Here is a 14,405-nt window from a genome sequence, read left to right on the forward strand (position 1 = left end):
CTACTTAAAAATAAAAAAATACAGTTCAATATCTGGACCCCCAAAATGGTCAGTCAGTAATGAGCCAACACTTGGGGTGGTTTCCTGGTAAATATCAGTTAAAGATGTAAGAGATTCATTAGCTTATGTTTCATCCTCCTCCCAGCTATACTCATCTACTTTTAGTTACATGCATGTGTAACTGTCCTCTTCTGTGAGCCATGGTGGTTCAATATCATTTTAACACTCTAACAGACCAGCCTCCAAGGTCCCCTGTAAAACCCAGAGACTAGTAGCTCCCAGCTGGTTTCTACCAGAACAAAGCTTCTGTAATCCTCTGTGCCATAAAGAAAGCCACCAGGGAACAGGGAATGTAGTTTACTCCCTGCACAGTGAAGATGACTTTTAGAATATGAGTCAGGCTGGGAAAAATAATAATCGTGAGATGGTGACTTTTACTCCCCTATAAAACTAGATCAGATGTAGATGTTCTTAAAACCATGGAAGAAACTTTTCTATTGGAGCCCCTGGGTGGCTCATCATTAGGTGTGTCTGCCTTAGGCTCAGGTCATGATCCCAGGGTCCTGGGATTGAGCGCTCTGTTGGGCTCCCTGCTCAGCAGGAAGCCTGCTTCTCCCTCTCCCACTTCCCCTGCTTGTAGTCCCCTCTCTCACTGTCTCTCTCTGTAAAAACAAAAAACAAACAAAAAACCTTAAAAAAAAAAAAAGAAACTTGCCTATTTCTTTCCACCACCCACTGTGACATCCTAACCAACCTTCTTGGGCACAGGGAAAAGGTCACAGAGCCATAAAGATCCAGCATCCTGAATCTATGTTGGGACAGTAGTTGCTAATATGTTATACCCCAAAGCTTCCATAATCTCTTCTCTTATCTTAATATGGGGGAAACTGCCCCTAGCAGGCTTTTCCCCTCTTTGTATCAAGAGGCTTTCTTTCTAAGAACCCACAAATCTACAAGTACAAGCAACCCTAGTGTATAAATACGACCAGAAGATAAGCACCGTGGGGTGGGGTGGGATGCTTGGACAAGGATTTTCAAATCCCCATGCACACGCTCTCTTTGGGATTGAGAAATATATGTGAGATGACAGGAGGTGAGAGAATCCTGAAAACTTCTGATTAAGAGGGTCTAAATGGGATACAACCTGAGCTCCTTCTTTAACAACTTTCTCCAAGGAACAAACTTTTCCCCTCTGGGTATTCTAATTCCCTTACCGCAGGCTGGCTAGGGACACCGACCCAACAGGCACCTACTCAGTAAATCTAACATACTTGCAACTTCGGCATTGTTCCCACCAGCTCTGGATCTCCCATTTGCTCCATTAGCCAAAAATAGCACAAGGGCACAAGAGCACGTTGCTTCCTCTTCTACCATGACCAGAAAGCTCACCTAGAGAACACCTAAGAGCTTAATCATCTAGATAAGATGCTAGTGTAATGCTTGGAAATAATAATACTCTACAGCATTCCACCTTAATAAAGCCCAAAATATAAAAAGTGTTATCCAAAAAAAACAAAACAAAACTGAACTCATCGTTAAGAGACAAAAAGAGGATTTTTCTAGGTTGGCAGATGGACAAAGAACACAGATGGCAAGGAATTGAGCTAACAAATGGACATGAGGAAAAATACCCATTATGCTCAAACCAAAGGTACAATGCTTTAACGAGGTGATCTTCAGGGATGGTGGTGGGAATTCAAGTTTGACTAACACTTACTGAGTGCTTACTACGGGGTGGGGACAGGGCTAGCCCCTCTAATCATGGTATTTATTACTCAGGCCACCCTGGTGTGGTGTTATTTTTTTAGATTTTAGGTAACAAAAGAGCTGGCGTTTATGTAAGACAAGATGAAAAAATCCTCAGTGATGGTGAAGTTGATAACTGATAGTTGATAGATTGTAAGAACCCCAAGGAGCTGCTGTTTCACAGCTGGGGATGATATTCCACCACCCACAGCCCCTCGTTCTTTATTTGTATTAACAAGTCAACAAGCCAGAGTTAAGGAGAAAGTAGTTTTTCCTCTAAGATGCCATAATGAAACAAATAAGGAATGCTGCCTGCAAAGTATTCAGAATCATCCAATGTGGACCTATCTATCACCAGACCTGAGAAGGCAGGAAGAGCTCCTGGAAGAAGAGAAAGAAAGGGAAGATAGAAGAGTGCATCAACCGTCTGGGGCAATGCTCTGCTTATTCTCAGCCTGAATTAATGTACTTGCAAGAAATATGTGAGTGGCATTTCTAGACCACCGGACGAATCTGATAGACCATTAATGGTGCTGACAGTGCTCAATGCTCCATGATGTTGAGCCATCACCATCAGGAAATGGATCCCCTGGAGCACCACTAAGATGCCACTAAGATGCTTAGTTCTTTAGAAGGTGGAGACCAAGCTAACCGTTTGACAAATGTTTATGCTCCTCCCATTCTTGCTGAACACTGAGCTTTTGATTCTGCAACTCTACTCTGGTAACTGTTATCAGCCAATCTTTGGCTTGGAAAGATTGCAATAAAGTCTCCCAGCACCTGACATATTGGGGATGAACTGCCTGTAGATGGGTATTACTTGACTTCTGTGTGTTCTTAGATCTTGGCCCACACTAAGGTAGCCCTGGGGAGGCCACAACTAATTGAAAAGAACCAAATGACAGCATTTACCAGAGAGTCACAAACCAGAGAGTCACAAGATCTCATTCATTTAATGCATGTGTTTTGTGGAAAAAAGGGGCACTGATACTCACATATAGTACCAGGGATGGAAGGCAGTTCTTTATTGTCGTAATCACACTTTGTTTAAGGAGCACCTTTAACACAAAGTCATGTATCTTATCTCTTTTTTTTCTCTTCTTTATAAGTAGGCTCCACACCCAGCGTGAAGCCTAACTCAGGGCTCAAACCTCACAATCAAGACCTGGGTTGAGATCAAGAGTCAGACACTTAACTGACTGAGCCACCCAGGTGCCCCATATTTTATTCCCCTCTAAAAGCATAAACATGGGCGCCTGGGTGGCTCGGTGGGTTAAAGCCTCTGCCTTCGGCTCAGGTCATGATCCCATGGATCGAGTCCCGCATCGGGCTCTCTGCTCAGCAGGGAGCCTGCTTCTCCATCTCTCTCTGCCTGCCTCTCTGCCTACTTGTGATCTCTATCTGTCAAATAAATAAATAAAATCTTTAAAAAAAATAAATAAAAGCATAAACATGTTAAGGAGGCAACTGGCCTCATATTTCTACCTCACATACAGCCCTGCTTCAGAACCAGCTACTCTTGTCCAGGTGAATAGCAACTGACTCACAGTCAGTAAGGAATAATAAGGATTTGGTAGTTCAGAACGGCTTATTGTAAGTATATCATCTAGAAAATTGTTTTCCCAACAGGTAATGATTTAGTGATGAGATCACAAAGAAGGACTTCTGTTAAACCCATTTTTATCAACCCCTTCAGCAGCATCTGAGGCCATTAGGGATTTCCAGCAAGCCAGGTTGCAGTTTCTTTTTTGCTTCAGCTGGCTTTTTGTTAAAATCAACCTGGTGGGCCAAGGGAAAAAACACGTTGCTGATAAAATAAGACAATGTATGTGAAAACTCCTAACCCTGTTCCTGGCATAAAATTGTGTGAAACACAAATCTCTTCCTTTCTCCCATCTCTCACCATGCATCTAGATTGTTGTCTTACTAATTTTATTAATTCATAAAATGAGTTGGAATGGGAAGACTTACAAAGCATGTGTGTGGCCTAGCAAATTTAGGCACTGGAAAACATGGTGAACACGTTTAAAAGCCACTGGAGTTACCAGCATTGATTTTCCAAACCATGTCTCTACATGTTTGATTCAACAAACATTTATACTGTGCTGGGAAATATAAGGATGAAAAAACATGGACCCTGCCTCATGTGCTCACAAAACCACAGGGAAGCAGTTTCCAGATGCACATTTGGAGGGACCCAGGGAAGAAAAATGTCCTCTCCAGGACAAGAGTTTAATTAATATAATTGAAGCATAATGAAACTAATTATAGCATACAAATACTGCCAATTAACCCACAAATGTCCAATTTTCTCACAAATTTAAAAATTACAGCCTCTTCCACTATGGAAGAAAGGCAAAGACAGTTTTCAACAAGAAAGGCAAGTTCTGGGGCACCTGGCTGGCTCAGTTGGTGGACCATGCAACTCTTGATCCTGGGGTTGTAAGTTTGAGCCCTGCTTTGGGTGTAGAAAGGACTTAAAAAAATAAAACCTTAAAAAAAAAAAAAGGCACGTTATTTCCATATTTTTACATGGGAAAGTCAAAAGATAAACCTGCCCCTCAAAAATCCCCCTATGCGATAGGCACTAGATTTTTCAAAGCAAAATGATGAAATCTCATCATTTATAGGCAGAGTAACACTCAATCCAAAATATGAAATGGCCTATTATTCATGTCATGGCTAATGAGCAAATGTGGGCAACAGCAAGAAAGCACAATAGATGTCTGCATTAGGTAGGGTCAAGGTACTCTCACTGCATGTTGTACTCACTGATTAGAAGTGAAGTTTCATTATGATCATTAGTGCCTATGAGGAAAGCATAATATACTTAAATTTAAATTTCATCTTCTAACGTCTCCCACAGAAATTATGTCAAGTTAGTAGTCTTGTAACACATGAACCAACACCTCCATTTTCCATTTCTTATAAGTTTTTTTCGCATCTCCGTGGTGATTAAGATGTCCGGGAACAAAGTGAGATGGAAAGTAGCAATTGCCCAAGATCTAATGGTACAGGTCAGGGATGAAGAGTGGAAGAAAGAAAATTAGGTTGGGCTGGACCCTGGGAGGTAACTGTCCTTGAAGATGAACAACAGTTATGATTGATGTGTAATCTCTATCTGAAGTACCTTACAAGCTGATAATGTCCACCTATGTGTTTAAGGATTGGTGAGGCAGGAAAGCCACAAAGCTATAGGTTCTTAGAAGGCAGAGGCCACATTCTTAGGAATCTTAATACCTTTTACTCAGATGTAAAAGGGCAGGGTACCTTTATAGATAGTAGACTCTCAATAAATATTTGTTGAATTACCTTACTCAATGCATGATTTCTCCTGCCTATATTATTTTATACTGTCGAAGATTATTGGACATAGAGAATTTGGGGCATAAATGACACAAATACTCCAAGGTTCATGTATCTCTCATTGACAGTTGGTCATACTGCTGCTTTCTCTTGACCCTTGTCTTGATAAATTCAGTTCAGTAAGATAAGCATTTGAGTTGAGTTCTGCCAAGACTCAATAGTCCATATTAACCACCCAGGTCCTAGACTTTTATTATAAGAGCGATCTCTAGGCATCCCACCATGTTAGTCAGCTCAGACTCTCAAAACAAATACTAAGGACTGGATGGCTTAAAAAACAGAAATTAATTTTCTCACAGTTGTTGAAAAGTTGAAAAATCCAGGATCAAAGTCTAGCAACTTCCGTTTCTGGAGAGATCTCTCTTCCCGGCGTGGATGGCTACCTTCTTGCTATATGCTGACATGGCCTTTCCTCAGTGAATGTGTGTGGAGAGAGAGAATGAGAGATTGGCCTTTTTATAAGGCCACCAATCATATCATATTAGGATCCTCTCCTTATGACCTCATTTAACCCTAATGACTTCCTGAAAGTCCAGTCCCCAAATACAGTCACTCTGGAGGTTAGGATTTCAAATATGAATTTCAGAAGGATGGAAATAAGTCCACAGTATTCATCTCTAGCCCCCCAAAATTCATGTGCTTCTTGCATGCATTACTACATTAATTCCATACATTATTTCCATTAATTCCACCCCCAAAGTCCCTAAAGTCTTAACTCATTCCATCAACAACTCTAAAGTCTTAAGTCCAAAGTCTTGTTTAAACATCATGTAGGTGTAAGACCTAGCAAGGCAAATTAGCTTTTAAGTCCATGAATAATCCTCTTTGATTCAATACTCTGCCCCTAGGCCCACTGGGACGACTGTGTCAACCTCACAGGTCTAGATGGGGTTCCTACACCTGAGGCTTTGACAAGCCAGGGTCCCACCACCATGGTTCTGCAGGACAGTCCTACCTGCAAGGCTTCAGGCAGAGGCTATTGGACCTGGTAAAACTCAGGTGGTGGCCCTGATGATCTCTGAATTGCCTTTGGGGTCATTTTCCCTCTTCTTGAAGATCAGCCCACCTTTGCTGTCAAATAGCTCTCTTGTCCTGTCAAATCTAAGAAGTCTAATAGCCTTCCATCATTTTGCCCCATCTCTGTTCCCATTGGTTCAAACTGGCAGTGTTTCCATTCATATACTTCCACACATTCTTTATTGATAGCTACAGCCCTGATGTTCTACTTAGAACATACTATCTCATTGTTTACAGTATGGATAGGCTGAGTATTTTCCAAATCATCAAGTTCTGATTCCTTTTAGCATAACAATTTCTTCTTTAATCCATCTCTCTCCTTTTGCATTTTGCTGTAAGCAGGCAGGAGGAACAACCACTTCTTCAACACTTTGCTTGGAAATTGTCTCAGCTCAATATCCAATGTCACTGCTTGGAAGTTCTAATTTCCACAAAACGCTAGAACACAGTTCAGTCAAGGTGTTGTCATTGATGGCAACTTCTCTCCCATTTCAAATAACGTGTTTCTCATTTCCGTCTGAGACCACACCAGAAATGTCCTTAACATCCATATTTCTAACAAGAACCTCAAAACTCTTCCAGCCTCCATCTGGTTCCAAAGCTACTTCCAAATTTTTAGACTTTTGTTACAGCAAGACTCCATTTCTCCGTACCAAAGTCTGTATTAATCAGGGTTCTCAAGAGAAACGGAACCAAGAGGAGTCAGAGATAATGAGGTTTATTTTAAGGAAGTAGCTCACACAATTATGAAGGCTAAGAAGTCCCCAGATCTGCAGTCAGCAAGCTGGAGATGCAAGAGAGCCAATCTGTAGTTCAGTCCAAGTCTGAAGGCCTAAGAACCAGAAGAGCTGACTATGGTGTAATTTCCACTATGAAAGTTAGCAAGCACAAGTTCCATGAAGAGCCAATTTTTCAGTTATAGGCCAAAGGCAAGAAAAAAACCAATTGGAGGGGGGGAGGAAAAAAAAGACCAATGTCCCAGCTCAATAGACAGAGAACAAGTTCTTACTCATGGCAGAGTCAACCAGTCAACCTTTTTATTCTATTTAGGCCATCCACACTGAGGAGTGCAATCTCCTTTCTCAGTATACTGACTCAAAGGTTAATATCAACCAAAGTCACCTCCACAGACACATCTAGAATGTTGTCTGACCAAATACGTGGCCACCCAGTGGCCCAGTCAAATTGAAGGATAAACTTGACGACTCAAAATTAACCATCACACCCACTTCCATGAAGTCCTGTATAACACTAACCGTGGCTTCTTACAGTAAGACCCATAGCTAGAGTTGTTTTTGCAGTGGTGGAAATTAATTTGCATGGAGCATTCAGGGCCATCTTCTCTGTCCCACCTTGTGAATAACAGCATACATCTAGGAGGTGGAGGCCAGGGTACTGTCTGTAGGTATATGTCATTTTTATCTCTATGAAAAATTCATTAGGTCCTTAAGAGGCACAAGCATGAAGTTCTGACTTAATAAAATACTATACTATAAAATACTGATTCCATCATTGCATGTGCAGAGAGAGCATATGGCTAGGTGTTATAGAAATTAAAGATGAGCAGTTCAGAGTTTCAAACCTTAAAGAACTTAGAGTTTGCAGGGGAGAGAAATGCAAACAATTAATTACAATTCATGGCAGAGGGAAATTAAGAGAAAAAAATGTTTAAGTATTCTGTTAAAAGGCAATGCAAGATTACTTCCAGATGGGAGGATACCAACTGCTTCTTTAGAGACGTGCGTATTGCAGCCTTGTCATTCATACACACACACACACTCACACGCATGTGTATTTTGTATGGGTGTGTATTATGCGCACATATTAAACTAAACCTATGCTTGTACAGAATTCTACAAACATTGTACCACATGGATACAATTCAGAATTAAAATATAACATAATTTTTCTTAAAAATAACATGGTATCTGCTGAAAGCTTGACAACTCCATTTAGGTGAAGAATTTCTATGAGGATTCATTCTGATCACCATGGCCTCCCTGGAGAATTTGAACTAGAACACAGTTCCTCAAATCAAGGTTTTAAGTCATGAATCCTTCAACCAAGTAACATTTTAGATAGAAGTTCAGCATGTAAAATGGGTAAAGAATGGCTGAAAAAATGGGAAGGAAATGGAGCTCCATGTGCCCTGCACCTTCCTCCCACTTGCCAAAGACCCTTGGGCTCCACGTACCAGAAGATGGAAATCCCCTGAGATGATCAGCCAGTCCTTTCCTGCATTTCCTGTCACTGCCTGCAATTCAAGCCTAAGTCTCTGTGGGGCAGTGTGTGGTCTAGAAGGAAGAGCATGCTCTCTGAGACTTGGAGTCCTCCCTGGGAATATTCCCTACAGCTGAGGAAGGAAGCTGAACACGTGAGAAGAAGAAAAGCGAAGTATTTGTTGAAGTTCCCATCCCGGAGGAAGGGCTTTCAGAAAAGGAAAAGAAGTCAAGGAAGACATTAGCAGCAAGGGCACAAGGCAAGTCATTTACTTGTATCTAAAAGTCTTTGATCAGTGTTGAATGCAAAACCCAGAGATGAACTGCTGAATCCAAAGTAGGGTCCAGAGATGGGCAGACATATTGTCTCTTGTACAGCTCTACTAGCTCGGCCTTGGCAAAGCAGGGACTCCTGAGGGATTTCAGGGCACCAGCTCAGACCTGATGCAGCAGCTCCAACAGCAAGCCAAGAAGCAGAACAATAGCACTCTAATATCAGTGATTTACAGTGAGTCACAACTACAACAACAGCCTTTCATGGAAGGAAAGAGAAAATGGTCTCTGCTTGTCAGCATCCAGGGGCAGACTAAAGCACACTTTCTAGAAATTGTTCCAGATGTCCCTTCCATCCCTATAGAGAGCACTGGGCTCACAAAGCCATGTCCCCAGTGTCGCCCCTTTCGTGTACAAACAGGTCATTTCAGACAGGAAGAGAGAGGCAGCTCTCTGGCTGCAACACCCACCAAATCAACTTTCTTACTCGCATAAAGGGCTGTTCAAAATCAGCCTTCCTGGCCTATGCATTCTCATAAGACAAAGTCATGTGCTGTCTGCTCTGGACACAGAAAAAAGAGTCAGTCCAGAACTCTCTGTGGTCACAGGGCTGCCAGGCTTTGGAGAGCTGTGACTCTTGAGCCCAAGGAGCTCCCATTTAACAGAAGATACTCTGTCTTCTTGGTCTGATGTACACAGGGACCTTGTACCATGTCTTGATCCTGAACTAGGACAAACTAATGGCTAAAAAAGAGTCTGTTTCTGTCAGCACAATAATGAAGCAAAAAAGCTAAATGTAAGTTGCACTGAACTGTAAAGAGCAGTGAACGCTGGATTTGAGAATAAGGAACCAGAATAGAGTCCTAGTTCTAACACTTACTAGGTGGATGACTTTGAGAAGTCACGATCACCTCCCCACTCTTCTGTTGCATCGACTAAAGATTATGATCTTTACTCCCAAATCAGTAAATGTTCTACCGAGTGCCTGTCTGCCATGTGCCAGGAAGCATTTGCCAAGAATACTCTGGTGAACAAACTTGGCCTTTGCCCTGATGCAGCTTAAAGACAAGTGGGGGAGAAAGAACCTAGATCAGTAAGCAAACGAATATATAATTACAAATCTGAAGTGTTCAGAGGGTAAAAACAGTGTGTTTTGGAAGAACGGAAGATGGGATGGGGGGTGGACTTTCTTCCAGCTGGGGAGTAAAGAAAGCATCTCTAAGGGGAGGTATGTGAGAGGAATGAGGAAAAACTAGTTTGGGAAACAGGAAAGGGGGGATTCTAGGCCAAGGAAATGTTACACCCAAAGGCCCAGAAGGAAAGAAGGACTCAGTGTACTCAGGTGTTTGGAGTTGGGACCATGGGGAGCAAGAGGAAACTGTGAGACAGAAGCTGGAGAAGAGCTCACCAAGGGAAGTAGTGCACTGAGCACACAGTAAGCCCTGAGTTAACATGGGCTCCAAACAAATGTTTTGGCTGGTAGAGTCCAACTTAATTTCTAAGCGAAATGATTGCCAGGACCCCTTCTTTTTCAGTGATTCTAGTCTACAAACTCCTAAGGAAAGGGAAAAAAAAAAATCTAACAGAGTCCCTTGTCTTTTGTGAACCACAAAATTAACAGAACCCTTGTGGGAAGGAATTCTACCCTTAGCATTCTCCTCCACTAGTCTCATCCGCCCAAAAGAAGGATGCCCTGTTTAAATGCAATTCAGGCAAACATCGTCAGCCCAAGGGAGGCCACAAATGATTCCATAGCTACAAACGTCCTGCAAGGTCAACATCATTTTATGGTTCCCTTCCTTACATAAATAAACACAAGCCTCACACATCAAGAAAAAATGCTGACATTTCTCAGGTGTCCCATTAAAAAGACCCACAAGGCCCAAAGCAATTTAGAACATCCCAGGCACAACAACACCATTTGTTTCTGCTACCTAAATAAATAAATAAATAAATATTTCACAACCCACATCTCATCTGAGTGATGTGTCCTCTTTCGGGGATCCGTGTGTTCTCTTCTTTCTCTGGTTCCAGTGTTTCCATCATTCGGTGGCTCTCTAAGTGCTGATCAGGCAAGAACGTGGGGCCACTGAAAGGGCAGGATTAAACACAGCTAAGACGTCTCTTTGGCCAGGGTCCCGTCCCTCCGTTACGATAGAAAGTTTGGATGGAAACACAGCTAGCTGCAACCCCTGGCTATCCATATCTGAGTCTATTTCTTTTTTCTGCCAGACAAGAGACAACATGGAGCCAGCAGGGCCTCTGTGGCCTAAAAGAGATCACATCTAAAGAAAGGCCCTAGCCTGGCGTGTGGAGCATAATAGGCACAAAATGACAAAACACGGGTTTAGAAGGGGGTCCAAATGTGGGATGTGGCAAAGTTCTTGCTGGCAGGACTGTTCGCCAGAGGCCTGACCATCAAGAGTGAGGATGAACAGAGACATCTGGAGCTCGGCACGAGAGATCTACTCCGCTGAGCTCACCAGGGTGAGAAATCCTCCAGTGGACCTCAAATCCCCCAGGGGACTCTGCCCTATAGGAGTCTCTAGGAGAACAAGAGGATCAAGGCCTCCTGGATGGGCAGGAGCACCAGGGACTAGAGCAACCCGTGGAGACTAGACTCAGCCTAACGGGGTAGAACTATACAGAAAAGTATTTGCTTTTAAGAGCTGAAAAAGCCATCACTGCCCTAGCCTGGCATCAGAGAAACATAATTTGGGGGGGGGGTGGATTTCTCAGGTTTTACCAGATGAACCCATTATTTGTTTTCCCTATCTTTCTGATCAATACCCTTGTCTAAATTCTGCCTATGGACCCAACCATCCTGGTGAAAGTCAGTCCAGCTGTCTTCTGCCTCTGTGACTTCTCTGTCTAGCATTTCAATTCTTTTACTAGGAGACTAATGAGTCTGAACCAGGCAACATTTTAATATCCTGAGAAATAAAAGGGTTTCCCTAGTTAAAAAATTAGACCAAAGTTTTATCTATTGATGTAATATATTTGATGTTCTTGATAAGTTTTATCACATAGATAAAATAACCAAGGATCAAAACTCATGTTATTCCGGAAACATGTTGCCTCTCATTTTTATGACTCTTTGTGAAGTAGGAAAAATTCAGCAAATGATCAATTATTAGAAGAGAGGAGCCTTTATATCTGGAATCTACACATTAATTTAAAATCCACAAATCTTATTTTATACAATATAACAGTGGATTCTCCTCCTAATCTTATTTTATTATCAAGTCATCATGAGAAAAGTTTTCCTTCATTTCACAGAATAATGAAAATAGGAGGAGGAGCCTCTCCATTTAAAAACAAATACATCGGGGCGCCTGGGTGGCTCAGTGGGTTAAAGCCTCTGCCTTCGGCTCAGATCATGATCTCAGGGTCCTGGAATCGAGCCCCGCATCGGGCTCTCTGCTCTGCAGGGAGCCTGCTTCCTCCTCTCTCTCTGCCTGCCTCTCTGCCTACTTGTGATTTCTGTCTGTCAAATCAATAAAATATTAAAAAAATAAAAAATAAAAAAATAAAAACAAATACATCAAGGGGTGCCTGGGTGGCTCAGTGGGTTAAAGCCTCTGCTTTAACAGATCCCAAGGTCCTGGGATGGAGCCCCGCATCAGGCTCCCTGCTCTGCAGGGAGCCTGCTTCCTCCTCTCTCTCTGCCTGCCTCTCTGCCTAGTTGTGAGTTGTCTCTATCAAATAAATAAAATATTTTTTAAAAAATAATAAAAATAAAAACAAATACATCAAGGCTCAGAGAACAATTTGCCTCAGACAATTCATCCAGTCCAAGAGGAGGGAAGAATGGTCAGTGCCAGATTCCAGCAGAGTCAAAAACAACGGAAAGGAAAGAGATCTGGACAACCCGCAGCCACTGCAGACTGAAAAGGAATATGGCCGAGCTTATATCAGAGAGGCCTGGAGACGAGCTGTCAAATGATGGCTGTCCACCAGTCACAACCGGTGATAACTAAGTACATCACCTACCTGGGTCAGCCCACGCTGTGCACGTAACATGCACCTCACATCAGCCTAAACAAGTCTGAGCACAGGGAATCAAGCCATTGTCCTTAGCTATGGCTTTAATATCATGACAACCCCTAGGAGATTTTTCCTTAATGCTAAAAATGCCTGGGGCTCACCGATCAGCTTGCCCTTTGCAATTTCTTTCTCTCAAAAAGGCTGTTTTCCTTATTCATTCTGACCAGATTCCACCTGGATACAAATGTCTAGTGATGAAGAAGGGTAAAACTACCAATGTGGGGAAGTTCTGGAATTCTCCTCTCCAAAACATCATCTAAAGCTTTATCCATGTCAAACGGGTCCACAGCCCAGGCCAGGACATCACCAGCCATGGGCAAAGGCACCCACTGAGCCAGAGGAAGGAACCACAGTAAGGAGGGATGGAAGTTGCCGCAAAGTGACCAAGACTCTGGCTTTCTCACACAATGTTTGAGACAGAGATTTTAAAAGAAATATGAACTCATTCTTTTTCAAACCTCTCACTATCTCCCTTGAGCTTCTAAGCAGAATCAATTCTCCCTAAAAAATAATACCTCCTCTGTGGTCCACCAAAGGTGTGAGCACTGTGGCCATGGCTACCGGCAGAACCTGGGAGAAGTAAGCCCAGATTCTGGACGTCTGCTGATTTTTAAGGACATGACCTTTACCATATTCTCCTTCTTTAGACTGGGAATTAAACTTAAGACACTGAGCAGGTAAGAGTACCAAGAATATTATTTAGCCAGAGAGCTGAAAGCTGGTCCACTGGCACCATGGAGAGCAAGCCCAGTCTCAGTGAACCTTATGGGATATTTGGGGTCCCCGGCCCTCCCTGCCCCCCACCTACTATTCTTCTATAACAGAGCCTCATGACTCATGGGGAATGCTGGCGACGCTTTCACACAGGGTCTAAGGGACTGGGCTCTAGTGTAATCTCCTTTTCCCCCTAGCACTTTCTCCCTCTGTGATTCATTCCACCCGCCAATACTTGAACTGTAGTTAGCTCATTTATTTTCAAAGAATAAGTCTGCAAGCTTTTAAAAAAATCAAGCAATTAACTTACTCTTGACTGCCATTTCTTGGCAGGTGATCTCATGCTCCAGGCAATGGTGCTGATGTTCTGAAGGCAGCTTTTTACCCTCATCATCAAGACTCTTTCAAATCTTTCTCCTTACTGACTCTTGGGTTCTCAACTGAGCTTTGTTTTATTAAAGCAAGAATTCCAAACCTTTTGGGTAGCTGCCATCTAAAAACTGTATTTTCCATATATGACTAGGATCAAAATTTTTCATTGAACTCATTTTTACCATGCATACCAACCCCTCTTGAGAGAGAGAGACTTGCTGTGAGGTGTTTCATGTACCTTTCATAAACCGAGCCCAACTGGAATGATCCCCAGCCTTATTTCTCTAGAAGAGCCAGAAACACTCTCTCGATGAACTGAATGCCTGTTGCTTCCTTGCTCTTTGAATGGGTGTTCAGAGAAGAACTATGTTGCCCATCCTCCACCCCAGCCTTGCTTTCCCCCACTGACTTCTACAGAAGCCTACCTTGATGGGGGAGGTGATGAGAAAAAGGCAAGCAGGATGAAACATGAAATCACAGAACACAGAGAGAGGCAAGGAGCTCTGCCCAGCCTCTTCCTCCTACCTGGACACTGCCAGCCATGTGCACAAGTCACCGTCTTGCTGAGTCACTACAGAATTCTATAGAAATCTCTCTGTTAAAGACAGTCACCCTCACCCACCCCCCTGCTGGAAATTCCCACCAAGAGAA

At 42.7% G+C, this 14,405-nt stretch overlaps 1 protein-coding gene across 2 annotated transcripts in view; it reads right to left on the bottom strand.

Annotated features, from left to right (window-relative positions):
* The window catches only part of KCNH1 (potassium voltage-gated channel subfamily H member 1), a 388,389-nt gene that overhangs the window by 159,711 nt on the left and 214,273 nt on the right, over window positions 1-14,405 (bottom strand). The window lies entirely within an intron of this gene.

Source organism: Meles meles, chromosome 17, assembly GCF_922984935.1.
Source record: "Meles meles chromosome 17, mMelMel3.1 paternal haplotype, whole genome shotgun sequence".
NCBI lineage: Eukaryota > Metazoa > Chordata > Mammalia > Carnivora > Mustelidae > Meles > Meles meles.